The sequence below is a fragment of the Lithobates pipiens genome, unplaced genomic scaffold, assembly GCF_037356315.1.
Source record: "Lithobates pipiens isolate NorthernLeopardFrog02 unplaced genomic scaffold, aLitPip1_a1.2 Scaffold_30, whole genome shotgun sequence".
Lineage (NCBI taxonomy): Eukaryota > Metazoa > Chordata > Amphibia > Anura > Ranidae > Lithobates > Lithobates pipiens.
Genome location: NW_027507791.1, coordinates 176965962 through 176985954, shown reverse-complemented (window position 1 = coordinate 176985954; position 19993 = coordinate 176965962). Strand labels below are relative to the sequence as shown.

General features: G+C 52.3%; 36 non-coding genes and 50 pseudogenes across 36 annotated transcripts; all 86 read right to left on the bottom strand.

Annotated features, from left to right (window-relative positions):
- Positions 1 to 36: 36 nt before the first annotated feature.
- On the bottom strand, positions 37 to 155 carry LOC143944235 (5S ribosomal RNA; annotated as a pseudogene).
- A 109-nt stretch (positions 156 to 264) lies between these two features.
- Positions 265 to 383, bottom strand: LOC143944745 (5S ribosomal RNA; annotated as a pseudogene).
- Positions 384 to 492: 109 nt separating this feature from the next.
- LOC143945610 (5S ribosomal RNA) lies at positions 493 to 611 on the bottom strand (annotated as a pseudogene).
- Positions 612 to 720: 109 nt separating this feature from the next.
- On the bottom strand, positions 721 to 839 carry LOC143944506 (5S ribosomal RNA; annotated as a pseudogene).
- A 109-nt stretch (positions 840 to 948) lies between these two features.
- Positions 949 to 1067, bottom strand: LOC143954857 (5S ribosomal RNA; annotated as a pseudogene).
- A 109-nt stretch (positions 1068 to 1176) lies between these two features.
- On the bottom strand, positions 1177 to 1295 carry LOC143945641 (5S ribosomal RNA; annotated as a pseudogene).
- A 109-nt stretch (positions 1296 to 1404) lies between these two features.
- On the bottom strand, positions 1405 to 1523 carry LOC143944398 (5S ribosomal RNA; annotated as a pseudogene).
- A 109-nt stretch (positions 1524 to 1632) lies between these two features.
- Positions 1633 to 1751, bottom strand: LOC143944262 (5S ribosomal RNA; annotated as a pseudogene).
- A 109-nt stretch (positions 1752 to 1860) lies between these two features.
- LOC143950195 (5S ribosomal RNA) lies at positions 1861 to 1979 on the bottom strand. Its single transcript, XR_013265620.1, has one exon. It is a non-coding gene; the product is annotated as a 5S ribosomal RNA (ribosomal RNA).
- Positions 1980 to 2088: 109 nt separating this feature from the next.
- LOC143944744 (5S ribosomal RNA) lies at positions 2089 to 2207 on the bottom strand (annotated as a pseudogene).
- Positions 2208 to 2316: 109 nt separating this feature from the next.
- On the bottom strand, positions 2317 to 2435 carry LOC143945322 (5S ribosomal RNA; annotated as a pseudogene).
- Positions 2436 to 2544: 109 nt separating this feature from the next.
- On the bottom strand, positions 2545 to 2663 carry LOC143944261 (5S ribosomal RNA; annotated as a pseudogene).
- Positions 2664 to 2772: 109 nt separating this feature from the next.
- LOC143950194 (5S ribosomal RNA) lies at positions 2773 to 2891 on the bottom strand. The gene has a single exon (XR_013265619.1). It is a non-coding gene; the product is annotated as a 5S ribosomal RNA (ribosomal RNA).
- A 109-nt stretch (positions 2892 to 3000) lies between these two features.
- On the bottom strand, positions 3001 to 3119 carry LOC143946753 (5S ribosomal RNA). The gene has a single exon (XR_013265240.1). It is a non-coding gene; the product is annotated as a 5S ribosomal RNA (ribosomal RNA).
- A 109-nt stretch (positions 3120 to 3228) lies between these two features.
- LOC143950290 (5S ribosomal RNA) lies at positions 3229 to 3347 on the bottom strand. The gene has a single exon (XR_013265705.1). It is a non-coding gene; the product is annotated as a 5S ribosomal RNA (ribosomal RNA).
- A 109-nt stretch (positions 3348 to 3456) lies between these two features.
- On the bottom strand, positions 3457 to 3575 carry LOC143951124 (5S ribosomal RNA). The gene has a single exon (XR_013266425.1). It is a non-coding gene; the product is annotated as a 5S ribosomal RNA (ribosomal RNA).
- A 109-nt stretch (positions 3576 to 3684) lies between these two features.
- Positions 3685 to 3804, bottom strand: LOC143954963 (5S ribosomal RNA; annotated as a pseudogene).
- A 109-nt stretch (positions 3805 to 3913) lies between these two features.
- LOC143947818 (5S ribosomal RNA) lies at positions 3914 to 4022 on the bottom strand (annotated as a pseudogene).
- Positions 4023 to 4131: 109 nt separating this feature from the next.
- On the bottom strand, positions 4132 to 4250 carry LOC143950193 (5S ribosomal RNA). Its single transcript, XR_013265618.1, has one exon. It is a non-coding gene; the product is annotated as a 5S ribosomal RNA (ribosomal RNA).
- A 109-nt stretch (positions 4251 to 4359) lies between these two features.
- On the bottom strand, positions 4360 to 4478 carry LOC143944267 (5S ribosomal RNA; annotated as a pseudogene).
- Positions 4479 to 4587: 109 nt separating this feature from the next.
- On the bottom strand, positions 4588 to 4706 carry LOC143952952 (5S ribosomal RNA). Its single transcript, XR_013268080.1, has one exon. It is a non-coding gene; the product is annotated as a 5S ribosomal RNA (ribosomal RNA).
- Positions 4707 to 4815: 109 nt separating this feature from the next.
- Positions 4816 to 4934, bottom strand: LOC143948290 (5S ribosomal RNA; annotated as a pseudogene).
- Positions 4935 to 5043: 109 nt separating this feature from the next.
- On the bottom strand, positions 5044 to 5162 carry LOC143950759 (5S ribosomal RNA). The gene has a single exon (XR_013266096.1). It is a non-coding gene; the product is annotated as a 5S ribosomal RNA (ribosomal RNA).
- A 109-nt stretch (positions 5163 to 5271) lies between these two features.
- On the bottom strand, positions 5272 to 5390 carry LOC143944260 (5S ribosomal RNA; annotated as a pseudogene).
- Positions 5391 to 5499: 109 nt separating this feature from the next.
- On the bottom strand, positions 5500 to 5618 carry LOC143950192 (5S ribosomal RNA). The gene has a single exon (XR_013265617.1). It is a non-coding gene; the product is annotated as a 5S ribosomal RNA (ribosomal RNA).
- A 109-nt stretch (positions 5619 to 5727) lies between these two features.
- On the bottom strand, positions 5728 to 5846 carry LOC143946741 (5S ribosomal RNA). Its single transcript, XR_013265239.1, has one exon. It is a non-coding gene; the product is annotated as a 5S ribosomal RNA (ribosomal RNA).
- Positions 5847 to 5955: 109 nt separating this feature from the next.
- On the bottom strand, positions 5956 to 6074 carry LOC143950287 (5S ribosomal RNA). Its single transcript, XR_013265703.1, has one exon. It is a non-coding gene; the product is annotated as a 5S ribosomal RNA (ribosomal RNA).
- Positions 6075 to 6183: 109 nt separating this feature from the next.
- On the bottom strand, positions 6184 to 6303 carry LOC143954962 (5S ribosomal RNA; annotated as a pseudogene).
- A 109-nt stretch (positions 6304 to 6412) lies between these two features.
- LOC143944258 (5S ribosomal RNA) lies at positions 6413 to 6531 on the bottom strand (annotated as a pseudogene).
- A 109-nt stretch (positions 6532 to 6640) lies between these two features.
- On the bottom strand, positions 6641 to 6759 carry LOC143950191 (5S ribosomal RNA). The gene has a single exon (XR_013265616.1). It is a non-coding gene; the product is annotated as a 5S ribosomal RNA (ribosomal RNA).
- Positions 6760 to 6868: 109 nt separating this feature from the next.
- On the bottom strand, positions 6869 to 6987 carry LOC143946728 (5S ribosomal RNA). Its single transcript, XR_013265237.1, has one exon. It is a non-coding gene; the product is annotated as a 5S ribosomal RNA (ribosomal RNA).
- Positions 6988 to 7096: 109 nt separating this feature from the next.
- Positions 7097 to 7215, bottom strand: LOC143950286 (5S ribosomal RNA). The gene has a single exon (XR_013265702.1). It is a non-coding gene; the product is annotated as a 5S ribosomal RNA (ribosomal RNA).
- A 109-nt stretch (positions 7216 to 7324) lies between these two features.
- On the bottom strand, positions 7325 to 7444 carry LOC143954961 (5S ribosomal RNA; annotated as a pseudogene).
- Positions 7445 to 7553: 109 nt separating this feature from the next.
- On the bottom strand, positions 7554 to 7662 carry LOC143947817 (5S ribosomal RNA; annotated as a pseudogene).
- A 109-nt stretch (positions 7663 to 7771) lies between these two features.
- LOC143950188 (5S ribosomal RNA) lies at positions 7772 to 7890 on the bottom strand. Its single transcript, XR_013265614.1, has one exon. It is a non-coding gene; the product is annotated as a 5S ribosomal RNA (ribosomal RNA).
- Positions 7891 to 7999: 109 nt separating this feature from the next.
- On the bottom strand, positions 8000 to 8118 carry LOC143944265 (5S ribosomal RNA; annotated as a pseudogene).
- A 109-nt stretch (positions 8119 to 8227) lies between these two features.
- Positions 8228 to 8346, bottom strand: LOC143952951 (5S ribosomal RNA). Its single transcript, XR_013268079.1, has one exon. It is a non-coding gene; the product is annotated as a 5S ribosomal RNA (ribosomal RNA).
- Positions 8347 to 8455: 109 nt separating this feature from the next.
- LOC143948287 (5S ribosomal RNA) lies at positions 8456 to 8574 on the bottom strand (annotated as a pseudogene).
- A 109-nt stretch (positions 8575 to 8683) lies between these two features.
- LOC143950758 (5S ribosomal RNA) lies at positions 8684 to 8802 on the bottom strand. The gene has a single exon (XR_013266095.1). It is a non-coding gene; the product is annotated as a 5S ribosomal RNA (ribosomal RNA).
- Positions 8803 to 8911: 109 nt separating this feature from the next.
- LOC143944097 (5S ribosomal RNA) lies at positions 8912 to 9030 on the bottom strand (annotated as a pseudogene).
- A 109-nt stretch (positions 9031 to 9139) lies between these two features.
- Positions 9140 to 9268, bottom strand: LOC143954664 (5S ribosomal RNA; annotated as a pseudogene).
- Positions 9269 to 9377: 109 nt separating this feature from the next.
- On the bottom strand, positions 9378 to 9497 carry LOC143950016 (5S ribosomal RNA; annotated as a pseudogene).
- A 110-nt stretch (positions 9498 to 9607) lies between these two features.
- LOC143953264 (5S ribosomal RNA) lies at positions 9608 to 9726 on the bottom strand. Its single transcript, XR_013268362.1, has one exon. It is a non-coding gene; the product is annotated as a 5S ribosomal RNA (ribosomal RNA).
- Positions 9727 to 9835: 109 nt separating this feature from the next.
- LOC143952028 (5S ribosomal RNA) lies at positions 9836 to 9954 on the bottom strand. The gene has a single exon (XR_013267244.1). It is a non-coding gene; the product is annotated as a 5S ribosomal RNA (ribosomal RNA).
- A 109-nt stretch (positions 9955 to 10063) lies between these two features.
- On the bottom strand, positions 10064 to 10172 carry LOC143948977 (5S ribosomal RNA; annotated as a pseudogene).
- A 108-nt stretch (positions 10173 to 10280) lies between these two features.
- On the bottom strand, positions 10281 to 10399 carry LOC143952016 (5S ribosomal RNA). The gene has a single exon (XR_013267233.1). It is a non-coding gene; the product is annotated as a 5S ribosomal RNA (ribosomal RNA).
- Positions 10400 to 10508: 109 nt separating this feature from the next.
- Positions 10509 to 10627, bottom strand: LOC143945214 (5S ribosomal RNA; annotated as a pseudogene).
- A 109-nt stretch (positions 10628 to 10736) lies between these two features.
- On the bottom strand, positions 10737 to 10855 carry LOC143954787 (5S ribosomal RNA). Its single transcript, XR_013269743.1, has one exon. It is a non-coding gene; the product is annotated as a 5S ribosomal RNA (ribosomal RNA).
- Positions 10856 to 10964: 109 nt separating this feature from the next.
- On the bottom strand, positions 10965 to 11083 carry LOC143943756 (5S ribosomal RNA; annotated as a pseudogene).
- Positions 11084 to 11192: 109 nt separating this feature from the next.
- On the bottom strand, positions 11193 to 11311 carry LOC143952004 (5S ribosomal RNA). Its single transcript, XR_013267222.1, has one exon. It is a non-coding gene; the product is annotated as a 5S ribosomal RNA (ribosomal RNA).
- Positions 11312 to 11420: 109 nt separating this feature from the next.
- Positions 11421 to 11549, bottom strand: LOC143954663 (5S ribosomal RNA; annotated as a pseudogene).
- Positions 11550 to 11887: 338 nt separating this feature from the next.
- On the bottom strand, positions 11888 to 12006 carry LOC143951992 (5S ribosomal RNA). Its single transcript, XR_013267211.1, has one exon. It is a non-coding gene; the product is annotated as a 5S ribosomal RNA (ribosomal RNA).
- Positions 12007 to 12115: 109 nt separating this feature from the next.
- LOC143949041 (5S ribosomal RNA) lies at positions 12116 to 12224 on the bottom strand (annotated as a pseudogene).
- Positions 12225 to 12332: 108 nt separating this feature from the next.
- Positions 12333 to 12451, bottom strand: LOC143951978 (5S ribosomal RNA). Its single transcript, XR_013267200.1, has one exon. It is a non-coding gene; the product is annotated as a 5S ribosomal RNA (ribosomal RNA).
- Positions 12452 to 12560: 109 nt separating this feature from the next.
- Positions 12561 to 12679, bottom strand: LOC143944635 (5S ribosomal RNA; annotated as a pseudogene).
- Positions 12680 to 12788: 109 nt separating this feature from the next.
- LOC143945213 (5S ribosomal RNA) lies at positions 12789 to 12907 on the bottom strand (annotated as a pseudogene).
- A 109-nt stretch (positions 12908 to 13016) lies between these two features.
- On the bottom strand, positions 13017 to 13135 carry LOC143954775 (5S ribosomal RNA). The gene has a single exon (XR_013269732.1). It is a non-coding gene; the product is annotated as a 5S ribosomal RNA (ribosomal RNA).
- A 109-nt stretch (positions 13136 to 13244) lies between these two features.
- On the bottom strand, positions 13245 to 13363 carry LOC143943755 (5S ribosomal RNA; annotated as a pseudogene).
- Positions 13364 to 13472: 109 nt separating this feature from the next.
- Positions 13473 to 13581, bottom strand: LOC143948725 (5S ribosomal RNA; annotated as a pseudogene).
- Positions 13582 to 13690: 109 nt separating this feature from the next.
- LOC143950187 (5S ribosomal RNA) lies at positions 13691 to 13809 on the bottom strand. Its single transcript, XR_013265613.1, has one exon. It is a non-coding gene; the product is annotated as a 5S ribosomal RNA (ribosomal RNA).
- A 109-nt stretch (positions 13810 to 13918) lies between these two features.
- On the bottom strand, positions 13919 to 14037 carry LOC143954483 (5S ribosomal RNA). Its single transcript, XR_013269471.1, has one exon. It is a non-coding gene; the product is annotated as a 5S ribosomal RNA (ribosomal RNA).
- Positions 14038 to 14378: 341 nt separating this feature from the next.
- Positions 14379 to 14495, bottom strand: LOC143949942 (5S ribosomal RNA; annotated as a pseudogene).
- Positions 14496 to 14619: 124 nt separating this feature from the next.
- On the bottom strand, positions 14620 to 14738 carry LOC143950318 (5S ribosomal RNA). The gene has a single exon (XR_013265731.1). It is a non-coding gene; the product is annotated as a 5S ribosomal RNA (ribosomal RNA).
- Positions 14739 to 14847: 109 nt separating this feature from the next.
- Positions 14848 to 14966, bottom strand: LOC143954866 (5S ribosomal RNA; annotated as a pseudogene).
- A 120-nt stretch (positions 14967 to 15086) lies between these two features.
- Positions 15087 to 15205, bottom strand: LOC143954726 (5S ribosomal RNA). The gene has a single exon (XR_013269688.1). It is a non-coding gene; the product is annotated as a 5S ribosomal RNA (ribosomal RNA).
- Positions 15206 to 15314: 109 nt separating this feature from the next.
- On the bottom strand, positions 15315 to 15433 carry LOC143954724 (5S ribosomal RNA). The gene has a single exon (XR_013269686.1). It is a non-coding gene; the product is annotated as a 5S ribosomal RNA (ribosomal RNA).
- A 109-nt stretch (positions 15434 to 15542) lies between these two features.
- Positions 15543 to 15661, bottom strand: LOC143951965 (5S ribosomal RNA). Its single transcript, XR_013267188.1, has one exon. It is a non-coding gene; the product is annotated as a 5S ribosomal RNA (ribosomal RNA).
- A 109-nt stretch (positions 15662 to 15770) lies between these two features.
- On the bottom strand, positions 15771 to 15890 carry LOC143943592 (5S ribosomal RNA; annotated as a pseudogene).
- Positions 15891 to 15999: 109 nt separating this feature from the next.
- On the bottom strand, positions 16000 to 16118 carry LOC143943931 (5S ribosomal RNA; annotated as a pseudogene).
- A 109-nt stretch (positions 16119 to 16227) lies between these two features.
- Positions 16228 to 16346, bottom strand: LOC143943733 (5S ribosomal RNA; annotated as a pseudogene).
- Positions 16347 to 16455: 109 nt separating this feature from the next.
- On the bottom strand, positions 16456 to 16574 carry LOC143947338 (5S ribosomal RNA; annotated as a pseudogene).
- Positions 16575 to 16683: 109 nt separating this feature from the next.
- LOC143948489 (5S ribosomal RNA) lies at positions 16684 to 16802 on the bottom strand (annotated as a pseudogene).
- Positions 16803 to 16911: 109 nt separating this feature from the next.
- On the bottom strand, positions 16912 to 17030 carry LOC143951158 (5S ribosomal RNA). The gene has a single exon (XR_013266456.1). It is a non-coding gene; the product is annotated as a 5S ribosomal RNA (ribosomal RNA).
- Positions 17031 to 17139: 109 nt separating this feature from the next.
- LOC143950059 (5S ribosomal RNA) lies at positions 17140 to 17248 on the bottom strand (annotated as a pseudogene).
- A 109-nt stretch (positions 17249 to 17357) lies between these two features.
- LOC143945453 (5S ribosomal RNA) lies at positions 17358 to 17476 on the bottom strand (annotated as a pseudogene).
- A 109-nt stretch (positions 17477 to 17585) lies between these two features.
- On the bottom strand, positions 17586 to 17704 carry LOC143943732 (5S ribosomal RNA; annotated as a pseudogene).
- A 109-nt stretch (positions 17705 to 17813) lies between these two features.
- Positions 17814 to 17932, bottom strand: LOC143947337 (5S ribosomal RNA; annotated as a pseudogene).
- A 109-nt stretch (positions 17933 to 18041) lies between these two features.
- On the bottom strand, positions 18042 to 18160 carry LOC143948488 (5S ribosomal RNA; annotated as a pseudogene).
- A 109-nt stretch (positions 18161 to 18269) lies between these two features.
- LOC143951156 (5S ribosomal RNA) lies at positions 18270 to 18388 on the bottom strand. The gene has a single exon (XR_013266454.1). It is a non-coding gene; the product is annotated as a 5S ribosomal RNA (ribosomal RNA).
- Positions 18389 to 18497: 109 nt separating this feature from the next.
- Positions 18498 to 18606, bottom strand: LOC143950058 (5S ribosomal RNA; annotated as a pseudogene).
- A 109-nt stretch (positions 18607 to 18715) lies between these two features.
- Positions 18716 to 18834, bottom strand: LOC143945451 (5S ribosomal RNA; annotated as a pseudogene).
- Positions 18835 to 18943: 109 nt separating this feature from the next.
- On the bottom strand, positions 18944 to 19062 carry LOC143951388 (5S ribosomal RNA). The gene has a single exon (XR_013266665.1). It is a non-coding gene; the product is annotated as a 5S ribosomal RNA (ribosomal RNA).
- Positions 19063 to 19171: 109 nt separating this feature from the next.
- Positions 19172 to 19290, bottom strand: LOC143944615 (5S ribosomal RNA; annotated as a pseudogene).
- Positions 19291 to 19399: 109 nt separating this feature from the next.
- On the bottom strand, positions 19400 to 19518 carry LOC143954482 (5S ribosomal RNA). Its single transcript, XR_013269470.1, has one exon. It is a non-coding gene; the product is annotated as a 5S ribosomal RNA (ribosomal RNA).
- A 109-nt stretch (positions 19519 to 19627) lies between these two features.
- On the bottom strand, positions 19628 to 19746 carry LOC143950352 (5S ribosomal RNA). Its single transcript, XR_013265762.1, has one exon. It is a non-coding gene; the product is annotated as a 5S ribosomal RNA (ribosomal RNA).
- A 109-nt stretch (positions 19747 to 19855) lies between these two features.
- On the bottom strand, positions 19856 to 19974 carry LOC143945896 (5S ribosomal RNA; annotated as a pseudogene).
- Between the last annotated feature and the right edge of the window lie 19 nt (positions 19975 to 19993).

Genomic DNA, 19993 nt, shown 5'->3' with positions numbered 1-19993 from the left:
CAGCAGGTCGCCAAAGCCAACAACATAATGGAAAAAAGCCTATGGCACCTGGTATTCCCAGGCGGTCTCCCATCCAGGTACTAACCAGGCCCGACCCTGCTTAGCATCCGAGATCAGATGAGATCGAGCGCATTCAGGTTGATGTGGCTGTAGGCAATCTTGCACCCTACTTACAACTCTCTTGACAAAAGCCAAGGTGGTCACCTCGGGCAATCGAGAGGAAAAATACAGCAGGTCGCCAAAGCCAACAACATAATGGAAAAAAGCCTACGGCACCTGGTATTCCCAGGTGGTCTCCCATCCAGGTACTAACCAGGCCCCACCCTGCTTAGCATTCGACATCAGACGACATCGAGCGCATTCAGGGTGATGTGGCCGTAGGCGATCTTGCACCCTACTTACAACTCTCTTGACAAAAGCCAAGGTGGTCACCTCGGGCAATCGAGAGGAAAAATACAGCAGGTCGCCAAAGCCAACAACATAATGGAAAAAAGCCTACGGCACCTGGTATTCCCAGGTGGTCTCCTATCCAGGTACTAACCAGGCCCGACCCTGCTTAGCATCCGAGATCAGACGAGATGGAGCGCATTCGGGGTGATGTGGCCGTAGGCGATCTTGCGCCCTACTTACAACTCTCTTGACAAAAGCCAAGGTGGTCACCTCGGGCAATCGAGAGGAAAAATACAGCAGGTCGCCAAAGCCAACAACATGATGGAAAAAAGCCTACGGCACCTGGTATTCCCAGGCGGTTTCCCATCCAGGTACTAACCAGGCCCGGCCCTGCTTAGCATCCGAGAGCAGACGAGATTGAGCGCATTCAGGGTGATGTGGCCGTAGGCAATCTTGTGCCCTACTTACAACTCTCTTGACAAAAGCCAAGGTGGTCACCTCGGGCAATCGAGAGGAAAAATAGAGCAGGTCGCCAAAGCCAACAACATGATGGAAAAAAGCCTACGGCACCTGGTATTCCCAGGCGGTATCCCATCCAGGTACTAACCAGGCCCGACCCTGCTTAGCATCCGAGATCAGATGAGATCGAGCGCATTCAGGTTGATGTGGCTGTAGGCAATCTTGCACCCTACTTACAACTCTCTTGACAAAAGCCAAGGTGGTCACCTCGGGCAATCGAGAGGAAAAATACAGCAGGTCGCCAAAGCCAACAACATAATGGAAAAAAGCCCACGGCACCTGGTATTCCCAGGTGGTCTCCCATCCAGGTACTAACCAGGCCCCACCCTGCTTAGCATTCGACATCAGACGACATCGAGCGCATTCAGGGTGATGTGGCCGTAGGCGATCTTGCACCCTACTTACAACTCTCTTGACAAAAGCCAAGGTGGTCACCTCGGGCAATCGAGAGGAAAAATACAGCAGGTCGCCAAAGCCAACAACATAATGGAAAAAAGCCTACGGCACCTGGTATTCCCAGGCTGTCTCCCATCCAGGTACTAACCAGGCCCGACCCTGCATAGCATCCGAGATCAGACGAGATCGAGCGCATTCAGGGTGATGTGGCCGTAGGCGATCTTGCACCCTACTTACAACTCTCTTGACAAAATCCAAGGTGGTCACCTCGGGCAATCGAGAGGAAAAATACAGCAGGTCGCCAAAGCCAACAACATAATGGAAAAAAGCCTACGGCAACTGGTATTCCCAGGCGGTCTCCCATCCAGGTACTAACCAGGCCCGACCCTACTTAGCATCCGAGATCAGACGAAATCGAGCGCATTCAGGGTGATGTGGCCGTAGGCGATCTTGCACCTTACTTACAACTCTCTTGACAAAAGCCAAGGTGGTCACCTCGGGAAATCGAGAGGAAAAATACAGCAGGTCGCCAAAGCCAACAACATAATGGAAAAAAGCCTACGGCACCTGGTATTCCCAGGTGGTCTCCCATCCAGGTACTAACCAGGCCCGACCCTACTTAGCATCCGAGATCAGACGAGATCGAGCGCATTCAGGGTGATGTGGCCGTAGGCAATCTTGCACCTTACTTACAACTCTCTTGACAAAAGCCAAGGTGGTCACCTCGGGCAATCGAGAGGAAAAATACAGCAGGTCGCCAAAGCCAACAACATAATGGAAAAAAGCCTACGGCACCTGGTATTCCCAGGTGGTCTCCCATCCAGGTACTAACCAGGCCCCACCCTGCTTAGCATTCGACATCAGACGACATCGAGCGCATTCAGGGTGATGTGGCCGTAGGCAATCTTGCACCCTACTTACAACTCTCTTGACAAAAGCCAAGGTGGTCACCTCGGGCAATCGAGAGGAAAAATACAGCAGGTCGCCAAAGCCAACAACATAATGGAAAAAAGCCTACGGCACCTGGTATTCCCAGGCTGTCTCCCATCCAGGTACTAACCAGGCCCGACCCTGCATAGCATCCGAGATCAGACGAGATCGAGCGCATTCAGAGTGATGTGGCCGTAGGCGATCTTGCACCCTACTTACAACTCTCTTGACAAAATCCAAGGTGGTCACCTCGGGCAATCGAGAGGAAAAATACAGCAGGTCGCCAAAGCCAACAACATAATGGAAAAAAGCCTACGGCAACTGGTATTCCCAGGCGGTCTCCCATCCAGGTACTAACCAGGCCCGACCCTACTTAGCATCCGAGATCAGACGAAATCGAGCGCATTCAGGGTGATGTGGCCGTAGGCGATCTTGCACCTTACTTACAACTCTCTTGACAAAAGCCAAGGTGGTCACCTCGGGAAATCGAGAGGAAAAATACAGCAGGTCGCCAAAGCCAACAACATAATGGAAAAAAGCCTACGGCACCTGGTATTCCCAGGTGGTCTCCCATCCAGGTACTAACCAGGCCCGACCCTACTTAGCATCCGAGATCAGACGAGATCGAGCGCATTCAGGGTGATGTGGCCGTAGGCAATCTTGCACCTTACTTACAACTCTCTTGACAAAAGCCAAGGTGGTCACCTCGGGCAATCGAGAGGAAAAATACAGCAGGTCGCCAAAGCCAACAACATAATGGAAAAAAGCCTACGGCACCTGGTATTCCCAGGTGGTCTCCCATCCAGGTACTAACCAGGCCCTACCCTACTTAGCATCCGAGATCAGACGAGATCGAGCGCATTCAGGGTGATGTGGCCGTAGGCAATCTTGCACCTTACTTACAACTCTCTTGACAAAAGCCAAGGTGGTCACCTCGGGCAATCGAGAGGAAAAATACAGCAGGTCGCCAAAGCCAACAACATAATGGAAAAAAGCCTACGGCACCTGGTATTCCCAGGCGGTCTCCCATCCAGGTACTAACCAGGCGCGACCCTGCTTAGCATCCGAGATCAGACGAGATCGAGCGCATTCAGGGTGATGTGGCCGTAGGCGGTCTTGCACCCTACTTACAACTCTCTTGACAAAAGCCAAGGTGGTCACCTCGGGCAATCGAGAGGAAAAATACAGCAGGTCGCCAAAGCCAACAACATAATGGAAAAAAGCCTACAGCACCTGGTATTCCCAGGCGGTCTCCCATCCAGGTACTAACCAGGCCCGACCCTGCTTATCATCCGAGATCAGACGAGATCGAGCGCATTCAGGGTGATGTGACCGTAGGCGATCTTGCACCCTGCTTACAACTCTCTTGACAAAAGTCAAGGTGGTCACCTCGGGCAATCGAGAGGAAAAATACAGCAGGTCGCCAAAGCCAACAACATAATGGAAAAAAGCCTACGGCACCAGGTATTCCCAGACGGTCTCCCATCCAAGTACTAACCAGGCCCGACCCAGCTTAGCATCCGAGATCAGACGAGATTCGAGCGCGTTCAGGGTGATGTGGCCGTAGGCGATCTTGCACCCTACTTACAACTCTCTTGACAAAAACCGAGGTGGTCACCTCGGGCAAGCGAGAGGAAAAATACAGCAGGTCGCCAAAGCCAACAACATAATGGAAAAAAGCCTACGGCACCTGGTATTCCCAGGCGGTCTCCCATCCAGGTACTAACCAGGCCCGACCCTGCTTAGCATCCGAGATCGAGCGCATTCAGGGTGATGTGGCTGTAGGCAATCTTGCACCCTACTTACAACTCTCTTGACAAAAGCCAAGGTGGTCACCTCGGGCAAGCGAGAGGAAAAATACAGCAGGTCGCCAAAGCCAACAACATAATGGAAAAAAGCCTACGGCACCTGGTATTCCCAGGTGGTCTCCCATCCAGGTACTAACCAGGCCCGACCCTACTTAGCATCCGAGATCAGACGAGATCGAGCGCATTCAGGGTGATGTGGCCGTAGGCAATCTTGCACCTTACTTACAACTCTCTTGACAAAAGCCAAGGTGGTCACCTCGGGCAATCGAGAGGAAAAATACAGCAGGTCGCCAAAGCCAACAACATAATGGAAAAAAGCCTACGGCACCTGGTATTCCCAGGCGGTCTCCCATGCAGGTACTAACCAGGCCCGACCCTGCTTAGAATCAGAGATCAGATGAGATCGAGCGCATTCAGGGTGATGTGGCCGTAGGCAATCTTACATCTTACTTACAACTCTCTTGACAAAAGCCAAGGTGGTCACCTCGGGCAATCGAGAGGAAAAATACAGCAGGTCGCCAAAGCCAACAACATAATGGAAAAAAACCTACGGCACCTGGTATTCCCAGGCGGTCTCCCATCCAGGTACTAACCAGGCCCGACCCTGCTTAGCATCCGAGATCAGACGAGATCAAGCACATTCAGGGTGATGTGGCCGTAGGCGATCTTGCACCCTACTTACAACTCTCTTGACAAAAGCCAAGGTGGTCACCTCAGGCAATCGAGAGGAAAAATACAGCAGGTCGCCAAAGCCAACAACATAATGGAAAAAAGCCTACGGCTCCTGGTATTTCCAGGCGGTCTCCCATCCAGGTACTAACCAGGCCCGACCCTGCTTAGTATCCGAGATCAGATGAGATGGAGCGCATTCGAGGTGATGTGGCCGTAGGCAATCTAGCACCCTACTTACAACTCTCTTGACAAAAGCCAAGGTGGTCAGCTCGGGCAATCGAGAGGAAAAATACAGCAGGTCGCCAAAGCCAACAACATAATGGAAAAAAGCCTACGGCACCTGGTATTCCCAGGTGGTCTCCCATCCAGGTACTAACCAGGCCCGACCCTGCTTAGCATCCGAGATCAGACGAGATCGAGCGCATTTAGGGTGATGTGGCCGTAGGCGATCTTGCACCCTACTTACAACTCTCTTGACAAAATCCAAGGTGGTCACCTCGGGCAATCGAGAGGAAAAATACAGCAGGTCGCCAAAGCCAAAAACATAATGGAAAAAAGCCTACGGCAACTGGTATTCCCAGGCGGTCTCCCATCCAGGTACTAACCAGGCCCGACCCTACTTAGCATCCGAGATCAGACGAAATCGAGCGCATTCAGGGTGATGTGGCCGTAGGCGATCTTGCACCTTACTTACAACTCTCTTGACAAAAGCCAAGGTGGTCACCTCGGGAAATCGAGAGGAAAAATACAGCAGGTCGCCAAAGCCAACAACATAATGGAAAAAAGCCTACGGCACCTGGTATTCCCAGGTGGTCTCCCATCCAGGTACTAACCAGGCCCGACCCTACTTAGCATCCGAGATCAGACGAGATCGAGCGCATTCAGGGTGATGTGGCCGTAGGCAATCTTGCACCTTACTTACAACTCTCTTGACAAAAGCCAAGGTGGTCACCTCGGGCAATCGAGAGGAAAAATACAGCAGGTCGCCAAAGCCAACAACATAATGGAAAAAAGCCTACGGCACCTGGTATTCCCAGGTGGTCTCCCATCCAGGTACTAACCAGGCCCTACCCTACTTAGCATCCGAGATCAGACGAGATCGAGCGCATTCAGGGTGATGTGGCCGTAGGCAATCTTGCACCTTACTTACAACTCTCTTGACAAAAGCCAAGGTGGTCACCTCGGGCAATCGAGAGGAAAAATACAGCAGGTCGCCAAAGCCAACAACATAATGGAAAAAAGCCTACGGCACCTGGTATTCCCAGGCGGTCTCCCATCCAGGTACTAACCAGGCGCGACCCTGCTTAGCATCCGAGATCAGACGAGATCGAGCGCATTCAGGGTGATGTGGCCGTAGGCGGTCTTGCACCCTACTTACAACTCTCTTGACAAAAGTCAAGGTGGTCACCTCGGGCAATCGAGAGGAAAAATACAGCAGGTCGCCAAAGCCAACAACATAATGGAAAAAAGCCTACGGCACCAGGTATTCCCAGACGGTCTCCCATCCAAGTACTAACCAGGCCCGACCCAGCTTAGCATCCGAGATCAGACGAGATTCGAGCGCGTTCAGGGTGATGTGGCCGTAGGCGATCTTGCACCCTACTTACAACTCTCTTGACAAAAACCGAGGTGGTCACCTCGGGCAAGCGAGAGGAAAAATACAGCAGGTCGCCAAAGCCAACAACATAATGGAAAAAAGCCTACGGCAACTGGTATTCCCAGGCGGTCTCCCATCCAGGTACTAACCAGGCCCGACCCTACTTAGCATCCGAGATCAGACGAAATCGAGCGCATTCAGGGTGATGTGGCCGTAGGCGATCTTGCACCTTACTTACAACTCTCTTGACAAAAGCCAAGGTGGTCACCTCGGGAAATCGAGAGGAAAAATACAGCAGGTCGCCAAAGCCAACAACATAATGGAAAAAAGCCTACGGCACCTGGTATTCCCAGGTGGTCTCCCATCCAGGTACTAACCAGGCCCGACCCTACTTAGCATCCGAGATCAGACGAGATCGAGCGCATTCAGGGTGATGTGGCCGTAGGCAATCTTGCACCTTACTTACAACTCTCTTGACAAAAGCCAAGGTGGTCACCTCGGGCAATCGAGAGGAAAAATACAGCAGGTCGCCAAAGCCAACAACATAATGGAAAAAAGCCTACGGCACCTGGTATTCCCAGGTGGTCTCCCATCCAGGTACTAACCAGGCCCTACCCTACTTAGCATCCGAGATCAGACGAGATCGAGCGCATTCAGGGTGATGTGGCCGTAGGCAATCTTGCACCTTACTTACAACTCTCTTGACAAAAGCCAAGGTGGTCACCTCGGGCAATCGAGAGGAAAAATACAGCAGGTCGCCAAAGCCAACAACATAATGGAAAAAAGCCTACGGCACCTGGTATTCCCAGGCGGTCTCCCATCCAGGTACTAACCAGGCGCGACCCTGCTTAGCATCCGAGATCAGACGAGATCGAGCGCATTCAGGGTGATGTGGCCGTAGGCGGTCTTGCACCCTACTTACAACTCTCTTGACAAAAGTCAAGGTGGTCACCTCGGGCAATCGAGAGGAAAAATACAGCAGGTCGCCAAAGCCAACAACATAATGGAAAAAAGCCTACGGCACCAGGTATTCCCAGACGGTCTCCCATCCAAGTACTAACCAGGCCCGACCCAGCTTAGCATCCGAGATCAGACGAGATTCGAGCGCGTTCAGGGTGATGTGGCCGTAGGCGATCTTGCACCCTACTTACAACTCTCTTGACAAAAACCGAGGTGGTCACCTCGGGCAAGCGAGAGGAAAAATACAGCAGGTCGCCAAAGCCAACAACATAATGGAAAAAAGCCTACGGCACCTGGTATTCCCAGGCGGTCTCCCATCCAGGTACTAACCAGGCCCGACCCTGCTTAGCATCCGAGATCGAGCGCATTCAGGGTGATGTGGCTGTAGGCAATCTTGCACCCTACTTACAACTCTCTTGACAAAAGCCAAGGTGGTCACCTCGGGCAAGCGAGAGGAAAAATACAGCAGGTCGCCAAAGCCAACAACATAATGGAAAAAAGCCTACGGCACCTGGTATTCCCAGGTGGTCTCCCATCCAGGTACTAACCAGGCCCGACCCTACTTAGCATCCGAGATCAGACGAGATCGAGCGCATTCAGGGTGATGTGGCCGTAGGCAATCTTGCACCTTACTTACAACTCTCTTGACAAAAGCCAAGGTGGTCACCTCGGGCAATCGAGAGGAAAAATACAGCAGGTCGCCAAAGCCAACAACATAATGGAAAAAAGCCTACGGCACCTGGTATTCCCAGGCGGTCTCCCATGCAGGTACTAACCAGGCCCGACCCTGCTTAGAATCAGAGATCAGATGAGATCGAGCGCATTCAGGGTGATGTGGCCGTAGGCAATCTTACATCTTACTTACAACTCTCTTGACAAAAGCCAAGGTGGTCACCTCGGGCAATCGAGAGGAAAAATACAGCAGGTCGCCAAAGCCAACAACATAATGGAAAAAAACCTACGGCACCTGGTATTCCCAGGCGGTCTCCCATCCAGGTACTAACCAGGCCCGACCCTGCTTAGCATCCGAGATCAGACGAGATCAAGCACATTCAGGGTGATGTGGCCGTAGGCGATCTTGCACCCTACTTACAACTCTCTTGACAAAAGCCAAGGTGGTCACCTCAGGCAATCGAGAGGAAAAATACAGCAGGTCGCCAAAGCCAACAACATAATGGAAAAAAGCCTACGGCTCCTGGTATTTCCAGGCGGTCTCCCATCCAGGTACTAACCAGGCCCGACCCTGCTTAGTATCCGAGATCAGATGAGATGGAGCGCATTCGAGGTGATGTGGCCGTAGGCAATCTAGCACCCTACTTACAACTCTCTTGACAAAAGCCAAGGTGGTCAGCTCGGGCAATCGAGAGGAAAAATACAGCAGGTCGCCAAAGCCAACAACATAATGGAAAAAAGCCTACGGCACCTGGTATTCCCAGGTGGTCTCCCATCCAGGTACTAACCAGGCCCGACCCTGCTTAGCATCCGAGATCAGACGAGATCGAGCGCATTTAGGGTGATGTGGCCGTAGGCGATCTTGCACCCTACTTACAACTCTCTTGACAAAAGCCAAGGTGGTCACCTCGGGCAATCGAGAGGAAAAATACAGCAGGTCGCCAAAGCCAACAACATAATGGAAAAAAGCCTACGGCACCTGGTATTCCCAGGCGGTCTCCCATCCAGGTACTAACCATGCCCGACCCTGCTTAGCATCCGAGATCAGACGAGATCGAGCGCATTCAGGGTGATGTGGCCCTAGGTGATCTTGCACCCTACTTACAACTCTCTTGACAAAAGCCAAGGTGGTCACCTCGGGCAATCGAGAGGAAAAATACAGCAGGTCGCCAAAGCCAACAACATAATGGAAAAAAGCCTACGGCACCTGGTATTCCCAGGCGGTCTCCCATCCAGGTACTAACCAGGCCCGACCCTGCTTAGCATCCGAGATCAGACGAGATCAGACGAGATCGAGCGCATTCAGGGTGATGTGGCCGTAGGCAATCTTGCACCCTACTTACAACTCTCTTGACAAAAGCCAAGGTGGTCACCTCGGGCAATCGAGAGGAAAAATACAGCAGGTCGCCAAAGCCAACAACATAATGGAAAAAAGCCTACGGCACCTGGTATTCCCAGGCGGTCTCCCATTCAGGACCTAACAAGGCCCGACTCCTGCCTAGCATCCGAGATCAGACGAGATCGAGCGCATTCAGGGTGATGTGGCCGTAGGCGATCTTGCACCCTACTTACAACTCTCTTGACAAAAGCCAAGGTGGTCACCTCGGGCAATCATGAGGAAAAATACAGCAGGTCACCAAAGCCAACAACATAATGGAAAAAAAGCCTACGGCACATGGTATTCCCAGGCGGTCTCCCATCCAGGTACTAACCATGCCCTACCCTGCTTAGCATCCGAGATCAGACGATATCGAGCGCATTCAGGGTGATGTGGCCGTAGGCAATCTTGCACCCTACTTACAACTCTCTTGACAAAAGCCAAGGTGGTCACCTCGGGCAATCGAGAGGAAAAATACAGCAGGTCGCCAAAGCCAACAACATAATGGAAAAAAGCCTACGGCACCTGGTATTCCCAGGCGGTCTCCCATCCAGGTACTAACCAGGCCCGACCCTGCTTAGCATCCGAGATCAGACGAGATCGAGCGCATTCAGGGTGATGTGGCCGTAGGCGATCTTGCACCCTACTTACAACTCTCTTGACAAAAGCCAAGGTGGTCACCTCGGGCAATCGAGAGGAAAAATACAGCAGGTCGCCAAAGCCAACAACATACTGGAAAAAAGCCTACGGCACCTGGTATTCCCAGGTGGTCTCCCATCCTGGTACTAACCAGGCCTGACCCTGCTTAGCATCCGAGATGGAGCGCATTCAGGGTGATGTGGCCGTAGGCGATCTTGGATTATATTACAACTATCTTGACAAAAGCCAAGGTGGACACCTCGGGCAATCGAGAGGAAAAATACAGCAGGTCGCCAAAGCCAACAACATAATGGCCAAAAGCCTACGGCACCTGGTATTCCCAGGCGGTCTCCCATCCAGGTACTAACCAGGCCCGACCCTGCTTAGCATCCGAGATCAGACGAGATCGAGCGCATTCAGGGTGATGTGGCCGTAGGCAACCTTGCACCCTACTTAAAACTCTCTTGACAAAAGCCAAGGTGGTCACCTCGGGCAATCGAGAGGAAAAATACAGCAGGTCACCAAAGCCAACAACATAATGGAAAAAAGCCTACAGCACCCGGTATTCCCAGGCGGTCTTCCATCCAGGTACTAACTAGGCCCGACCCTGCTTAGCATCCGAGATCAGCCGAGATCGAGCGCATTCAGGGTGATGTGGCCGTAGGCTATCTTGCACCCTACTTACAACTCTCTTGACAAAAGCCAAGGTGGTCACCTCGGGCAATCGAGAGGAAAAATACAGCAGGTCGCCAAAGCCAACAACTTAATGGAAAAAAGCCTACGGCACCTGGTATTCCCAAGCGGTCTCCCATCCTGGTACTAACCAGGCCCGACCCTGCTTAGCATCCGAGATCAGACGAGATCGAGCGCATTCAGGGTGATGTGGCCGTAGGCGATCTTGCGTCCTACTTACAACTCTCTTGACAAAAGCCAAGGTGGTCACCTCGGGCATTCGAGAGCAAAAATACAGCAGGTCGCCAAAGCCAACAACATAATGGAAAAAAGCCTACGGCACCTGGTATTCCCAGGCCATCTCCCATCCAGGTACTAACCAGGCCCGACCCTGCTTAGCATCCGAGATCAGAAGAGATCGAGCGCATTCAGGGTGATGTGGCCGTAGGCGATCTTGCACCCTACTTACAACTCTCTTGACAAAAGCCAAGTTGGTCACCTCGGGCAATCGAGAGGAAAAATACAGCAGGTCGCCAAAGCCAACAACATAATGGAAAAAAGCCTACGGCACCTGGTATTCCCAGGCGGTCTCCCATCCAGGTACTAACCAGGCCCGACCCTGCTTAGCATCCGAGATCAGACGAGATCGAGCGCATTCAGGGTGATGTGGCCGTAGGCAATCTTGCACCCTACTTACAACTCTCTTGACAAAAGCCAAGGTGGTCACCTCGGGCAATCGAGAGGAAAAATACAGCAGGTCGCCAAAGCCAACAACATAATGGAAAAAAGCCTACGGCACCTGGTATTCCCAGGCGGTCTCCCATCCAGGTACTAACCAGGCCCGACCCTGCTTAGCATCCGAGATCAGACGAGATCAGACGAGATCGAGCGCATTCAGGGTGATGTGGCCGTAGGCAATCTTGCACCCTACTTAGAACTCTCTTGACAAAAGCCAAGGTGGTCACCTCGGGCAATCGAGAGGAAAAATACAGCAGGTCGCCAAAGCCAACAACATAATGGAAAAAAGCCTACGGCCCCTGGTATTCCCAGGCGGTCTCCCATTCAGGACCTAACAAGGCCCGACTCCTGCCTAGCATCCGAGATCAGACGAGATCGAGCGCATTCAGGGTGATGTGGCCGTAGGCGATCTTGCACCCTACTTACAACTCTCTTGACAAAAGCCAAGGTGGTCACCTCGGGCAATCGAGAGGAAAAATACAGCAGGTCGCCAAAGCCAACAACATAATGGAAAAAAGCCTACGGCACCTGGTATTCCCAGGCGGTCTCCCATCCAGGTACTAACCAGGCCCGACCCTGCTTAGCATCCGAGATCAGACGAGATCGAGCGCATTCAGGGTGATGTGGCCGTAGGCGATCTTGCACCCTACTTACAACTCTCTTGACAAAAGCCAAGGTTGTCACCTCGGGCAATCGAGAGGAAAAATACAGCAGGTCGCCAAAGCCAACAACATACTGGAAAAAAGCCTACGGCACCTGGTATTCCCAGGCGGTCTCCCATCCTGGTACTAACCAGGCCTGACCCTGCTTAGCATCCGAGATGGAGCGCATTCAGGGTGATGTGGCCGTAGGCGATCTTGGATTATATTACAACTATCTTGACAAAAGCCAAGGTGGACACCTCGGGCAATCGAGAGGAAAAATACAGCAGGTCGCCAAAGCCAACAACATAATGGCCAAAAGCCTACGGCACCTGGTATTCCCAGGCGGTCTCCCATCCAGGTACTAACCAGGCCCGACCCTGCTTAGCATCCGAGATCAGACGAGATCGAGCGCATTCAGGGTGATGTGGCCGTAGGCAACCTTGCACCCTACTTAAAACTCTCTTGACAAAAGCCAAGGTGGTCACCTCGGGCAATCGAGAGGAAAAATACAGCAGGTCACCAAAGCCAACAACATAATGGAAAAAAGCCTACAGCACCCGGTATTCCCAGGCGGTCTTCCATCCAGGTACTAACCAGGCCCGACCCTGCTTAGCATCCGAGATCAGACGAGATCGAGTGCATGCAGAGTTATGTGGCCGTAGGCAATCTTGCACCCTACTTAAAACTCTCTTGACAAAAGCCAAGGTGGTCACCTCGGGCAATCGAGAGGAAAAATACAGCAGGTCACCAAAGCCAACAACATAATGGAAAAAAGCCTACAGCACCCGGTATTCCCAGGCGGTCTTCCATCCAGGTACTAACTAGGCCCGACCCTGCTTAGCATCCGAGATCAGCCGAGATCGAGCGCATTCAGGGTGATGTGGCCGTAGGCTATCTTGCACCCTACTTACAACTCTCTTGACAAAAGCCAAGGTGGTCACCTCGGGCAATCGAGAGGAAAAATACAGCAGGTCGCCAAAGCCAACAACTTAATGGAAAAAAGCCTACGGCACCTGGTATTCCCAAGCGGTCTCCCATCCTGGTACTAACCAGGCCCGACCCTGCTTAGCATCCGAGATCAGACGAGATCGAGCGCATTCAGGGTGATGTGGCCGTAGGCGATCTTGCGTCCTACTTACAACTCTCTTGACAAAAGCCAAGGTGGTCACCTCGGGCATTCGAGAGCAAAAATACAGCAGGTCGCCAAAGCCAACAACATAATGGAAAAAAGCCTACGGCACCTGGTATTCCCAGGCCATCTCCCATCCAGGTACTAACCAGGCCCGACCCTGCTTAGCATCCGAGATCAGAAGAGATCGAGCGCATTCAGGGTGATGTGGCCGTAGGCGATCTTGCACCCTACTTACAACTCTCTTGACAAAAGCCAAGTTGGTCACCTCGGGCAATCGAGAGGAAAAATACAGCAGGTCGCCAAAGCCAACAACATAATGGAAAAAAGCCTACGGCACCTGGTATTCCCAGGCGGTCTCCCATCCAGGTACTAACCAGGCCTGACCCTGCTTAGCATCCGAGATCGAGCGCATTCAGGGTGATGTGGCTGTAGGCAATCTTGCACCCTACTTACAACTCTCTTGACAAAAGCCAAGGTGGTCACCTCGGGCAAGCGAGAGGAAAAATACAGCAGGTCGCCAAAGCCAACAACATAATGGAAAAAAGCCTACGGCACCTGGTATTCCCAGGTGGTCTCCCATCCAGGTACTAACCAGGCCCGACCCTACTTAGCATCCGAGATCAGACGAGATCGAGCGCATTCAGGGTGATGTGGCCGTAGGCAATCTTGCACCTTACTTACAACTCTCTTGACAAAAGCCAAGGTGGTCACCTCGGGCAATCGAGAGGAAAAATACAGCAGGTCGCCAAAGCCAACAACATAATGGAAAAAAGCCTACGGCACCTGGTATTTCCAGGTGGTCTCCTATCCAGGTACTAACCAGGCCCGACCCTGCTTGGCATCCGAGATCAGACGAGATCGAGCGCTTTCAGGGTGATGTGGCCGTAGGCGATCTTGCAACCTACTTACAACTCTCTTGACAAAAGCCAAGGTGGTCACCTCGGGCAATCGAGAGGAAAAATACAGCAGGTCGCCAAAGCCAACAACATAATGGAAAAAAGCCTACGGCACCTGGTATTCCCAGGCGGTCTCCCATCCAGGCCCGACCCTGCTTAGCATCCGAGATCAGACGAAATCGAGCGCATTCAGGGTGATGTGGCCGTAGGTGATGTGGCCGTAGGTGATCTTGCACCCTACTTACAACTCTCTTGACAAAAGCCAAGGTGGTCACCTCGGGCAATCGAGAGGAAAAATACAGCAGGTCGCCAAAGCCAACAACATAATGGAAAAAAACCTACGGCACCTGGTATTCCTGGCGGTCTCCCATTCAGGTACTAACCAGGCCTGACCCTCCTTAGCACCGAGATCAGACGAAATCGAGCGCATTCAGGGTGATGTGGCCGTAGGTGATGTGGCCGTAGGTGATCTTGCACCCTACTTACAACTCTCTTGACAAAAGCCAAGGTGGTCACCTCGGGCAATCGAGAGGAAAAATACAGCAGGTCGCCAAAGCCAACAACATAATGGAAAAAAGCCTACGGCACCTGGTATTCCCAGGCGGTCTCCCATCCAGGTACTAACCAGGCCCGACCCTGCTTAGCATCCGAGATCAGACGAGATCGAGCGAATTCAGGGTGATGTGGCCGTAGGCAATCTTGCACCCTACTTACAACTCTCTTGACAAAAGCCAAGGTGGTCATCTCCAGCAATCGAGAGGAAAAATACAGCAGGTCGCCAAAGCCAACAACATAATGGAAAAAAGCCTACGGCACCTGGTATTCCCAGGCGGTCTCCCATCCAGGTACTAACCAGGCCCGACCCTGCTTGGCATCCGAGATCAGACGAGATCGAGCGCATTCAGGGTGATGTGTCCGTAGGTGATCTTGCACCCTACTTACACCCTACTTATAACTCTCTTGACAAAAGCCAAGGTGGTCACCTCGGGCAATCGAGAGGAAAAATACAGCAGGTCGCCAAAGCCAACAACATAATGGAAAAAAGCCTATGGCACCTGGTATTCCCAGGCGGTCTCCCATCTAGGTACTAACCAGGCCCGACCATGCTTAGCATCCGAGATCAGATGAGATCGAGTGCATTCAGGGTTATGTGGCCATAGGCCATCTTGCACCCTACTTACAACTCTCTTGACAAAAGCCAAGGTGGTCACCTCGGGCAATCGAGAGGAAAAATACAGCAGGTCGCCAAAGCCAACAACATAATGGAAAAAAGCCTATGGCACCTGGTATTCCCAGGCGGTCTCCCATCTAGGTACTAACCAGGCCCGACCATGCTTAGCATCCGAGATCAGATGAGATCGAGTGCATTCAGGGTTATGTGGCCATAGGCCATCTTGCACCCTACTTACAACTCTCTTGACAAAAGCCAAGGTGGTCACCTCGGGCAATCGAGAGGAAAAATACAGCAGGTCGCCAAAGCCAACAACATCATGGAAAAAAGCCTACGGCACCTGGTATTCCCAGGCGGTCTCCCATCCAGGTACTAACCAGGCCCGACCCTGCTTAGCATCCGAGATCAGACGAGATCGAGCGCATTCAGGGTGATGTGGCCGTAGGCAATCTTGCACCCTACTTACAACTCTCTTGACAAAAGCCGAGGTGGTAATCTCGGGCAAGCGAGAGGAAAAATACAGCAGGTCGCCAAAGCCAACAACGTAATGGAAAAAAGCCTACGGCACCAGGTATTCCCAGACGGTCTCCCATCCAGGTACTAACCAGGCCCGACCCAGCTTAGCATCCGAGATCAGACGAGATTCGAGCGCATTCAGGGTGATGTGGCCGTAGGCGATCTTGCACCCTACTTACAACTCTCTTGACAAAAACCGAGGTGGTCACCTCGGGCAAGCGAGAGGAAAAATACAGCAGGTCGCCAAAGCCAACAACATAATGGAAAAAAGCCTATGGCACCTGGTATTCCCAGGCGGTCTCCCATCCAGGTACTAACCAGGCCCGACCCTGCTTAGCATCCGAGATCAGACGAGATCAAGCGCATTCAGGGTGATGTGGACGTAGGCGATCTTGCACACTACTTACAACTCTCTTGACAAAAGCCGAGGTGGTCACCTCGGGCAAGCGAGAGGAAAAATACAGCAGGTCGCCAAAGCCAACAACATAATGGAAAAAAGCCTACGGCACCTGGTATTCCCAGGCGGTCTAACATCCAGGTACTAACCAGGCCCGACCCTGCTTAGCATCCGAGATCAGACGAGATCGAGCGCATTCAGGGTGATGTGGCCATAGGCGATCTTGCACCCTACTTACAACTCTCTTGACAAAAGCCAAGGTGGTCACCTCGGGCAATCGAGAGGAAAAATACAGCAGGTCGCCAAAGCCAACAACATAATGGAAAAAAGCCTACGGCAGCTGGTATTCCCAGGCGGTCTCCCATCCAAGTACTAAGTAGGCCCGACCCTGCATAGCATCCGAGATCAGACGAGATCGAGCGCATTCAGGGTGATGTGGCCGTAGGCGATCTTGCACCCTACTTACAACTCTCTTGACAAAAGCCAAGGTGGTAACCTCGGGCAATAGAGAGGAAAAATACAGCAGGTCGCCAAAGCCAACAACATAATGGAAAAAAGCCTATGGCACCTGGTATTCCAAGGCGGTCTCCGATCCAGTTACTCACCAGGCCCGACCCTGCTTATCATCCGAGATCAGACGAGATCGAGCGCATTCAGGGTGATGTGGCCGTAGGCGATCTTGCACCCTACTTACAACTCTCTTGACAAAAGCCAAGGTGGTCACCTCGGGCAATCGAGAGGAAAAATACAGCAGGTCGCCAAAGCCAAAAAAATAATGGAAAAAAGCCTACGGCACCTGGTATTCCCAGGCGGTCTCCCATCCAGGTACTAACCAGGCCCGACCCTGCTTAGCATCCGAGATCAGACAAGATCGAGCGCATTCAGGGTGATGTGGCCGTAGGCAATCTTGCACCCTACTTACACCTCTCTTGACAAAAGCCAAGGTGGTCACCTCGGGCAATCGAGAGGAAAAATACAGCAGGTCGCCAAAGCCAACAACATAATGGAAAAAAGCCTACGGCACCTTGTATTCCCAGGCGGACTCCCATCCAGGTACTAACCAGGCCCGACCATGCTTAGCATCCGAGATCGAGCGCATTCAGGGTGATGTGGCTGTAGGCAATCTCCCACCCTACTTACAACTCTCTTGACAAAAGCCAAGGTGGTCAGCTCAGGCAATCGAGAGGAAAAATACAGCAGGTCGCCAAAGCCAACAAAATAATGGAAAAAAGCCTACGGCACCTGGTATTCCCAGGCGGTCTCCCATCCAGGTACTAACCAGGCCAAACCCTGCTTAGCATCCGCGATCAGACGAGATCGAGTGCAATCAGGGTGATGTGGCTGTAGGCGACTTTGCACCCTACTTACAACTCTCTTGACAAAAGCCAAGGTGGTCACCTCGGGCAATCGAGAGGAAAAATACAGCAGGTCGCCAAAGCCAACAACATAATGGAAAAAAGCCTACGGCACCTGGTATTCCCAGGCGGTCTAACATCCAGGTACTAACCAGGCCCGACCCTGCTTAGCATCCGAGATCAGACGAGATCGAGCGCATTCAGGGTGATGTGGCCATAGGCGATCTTGCACCCTACTTACAACTCTCTTGACAAAAGCCAAGGTGGTCACCTCGGGCAATCGAGAGGAAAAATACAGCAGGTCGCCAAAGCCAACAACATAATGGAAAAAAGCCTACGGCAGCTGGTATTCCCAGGCGGTCTCCCATCCAAGTACTAAGTAGGCCCGACCCTGCATAGCATCCGAGATCAGACGAGATCGAGCGCATTCAGGGTGATGTGGCCGTAGGCGATCTTGCACCCTACTTACAACTCTCTTGACAAAAGCCAAGGTGGTAACCTCGGGCAATAGAGAGGAAAAATACAGCAGGTCGCCAAAGCCAACAACATAATGGAAAAAAGCCTATGGCACCTGGTATTCCAAGGCGGTCTCCGATCCAGTTACTCACCAGGCCCGACCCTGCTTATCATCCGAGATCAGACGAGATCGAGCGCATTCAGGGTGATGTGGCCGTAGGCGATCTTGCACCCTACTTACAACTCTCTTGACAAAAGCCAAGGTGGTCACCTCGGGCAATCGAGAGGAAAAATACAGCAGGTCGCCAAAGCCAAAAAAATAATGGAAAAAAGCCTACGGCACCTGGTATTCCCAGGCGGTCTCCCATCCAGGTACTAACCAGGCCCGACCCTGCTTAGCATCCGAGATCAGACAAGATCGAGCGCATTCAGGGTGATGTGGCCGTAGGCAATCTTGCACCCTACTTACACCTCTCTTGACAAAAGCCAAGGTGGTCACCTCGGGCAATCGAGAGGAAAAATACAGCAGGTCGCCAAAGCCAACAACATAATGGAAAAAAGCCTACGGCACCTTGTATTCCCAGGCGGACTCCCATCCAGGTACTAACCAGGCCCGACCATGCTTAGCATCCGAGATCGAGCGCATTCAGGGTGATGTGGCTGTAGGCAATCTCCCACCCTACTTACAACTCTCTTGACAAAAGCCAAGGTGGTCAGCTCAGGCAATCGAGAGGAAAAATACAGCAGGTCGCCAAAGCCAACAAAATAATGGAAAAAAGCCTACGGCACCTGGTATTCCCAGGCGGTCTCCCATCCAGGTACTAACCAGGCCAAACCCTGCTTAGCATCCGCGATCAGACGAGATCGAGTGCAATCAGGGTGATGTGGCTGTAGGCGACTTTGCACCCTACTTACAACTCTCTTGACAAAAGCCAAGGTGGTCACCTCGGGCAATCGAGAGAAAAAATACAGCAGGTCGCCAAAGCCAACAGCATAATGGAAAAAAGCCTACGGCACCTGGTATTCCCAGGCGGTCTCCCATCCAGGTACTAACCAGGCCTGACCCTGCTTAGCATCCGAGATCAGACGAGATCGAGCGCATTCAGGGTGATGTGGCCGTAGGCGATCTTGCATCCTACTTACAACTCTCTTGACAAAAGCCAAGGTGGTCACCTCGGGCAATCGAGAGGAAAAATACAGCAGGTCGCCAAAGCCAACAACATAATGGAAAAAAGCCTACGGCACCTGGTATTTCCAGGTGGTCTCCTATCCAGGTACTAACCAGGCCCGACCCTGCTTAGCATCCGAGATCAGACGAGATCGAGCGCATTCAGGGTGATGTGGCTGTAGGCGATCTTCCACCCTACTTACAACTCTCTTGACAAAAGCCAAGGTGGTCACCTCGGGCAATCGAGAGGAAAAATACAGCAGGTCGCCAAAGCCAACAACATAATGGAAAAAAGCCGACGGCACCTGGTATTCCCAGGCGGACTCCCATCCAGGTACTAACCAGGCCCGACCCTGCTTAGCATCCAAGATCAGACGAGATCGAGCGCATTCAGGGTGATGTGGCCGTAGGCGATCTTGCGCCCTACTTACAACTCTCTTGACAAAATCCAAGGTGGTCACCTCGGGCAATCGAGAGGAAAAATACAGCAGGTCGCCAAAGCCAACAACATAATGGAAAAAAGCCTACGGCACCTGGTATTCCCAGGCGGTCTCCCATCCAGGTACTAACCAGGCCCGACCCTACTTAGCATCCGAGATCAGACGAGATCGAGCGCATTCAGGGTGATGTGGCCGTAGGCAATCTTGCACCTTACTTACAACTCTCTTGACAAAAGCCAAGGTGGTCGCCTCGGGCAATCGAGAGGAAAAATACAGCAGGTCGCCAAAGCCAACAACATAATGGAAAAAAGCCTACGGCACCTGGTATTCCCAGGCTGTCTCCCATCCAGATACTAACCAGGCCCGACCCTGCATAGCATCCGAGATCAGACGAGATCGAGCGCATTCAGGGTGATGTGGCCGTAGGCGATCTTGCACCCTACTTAC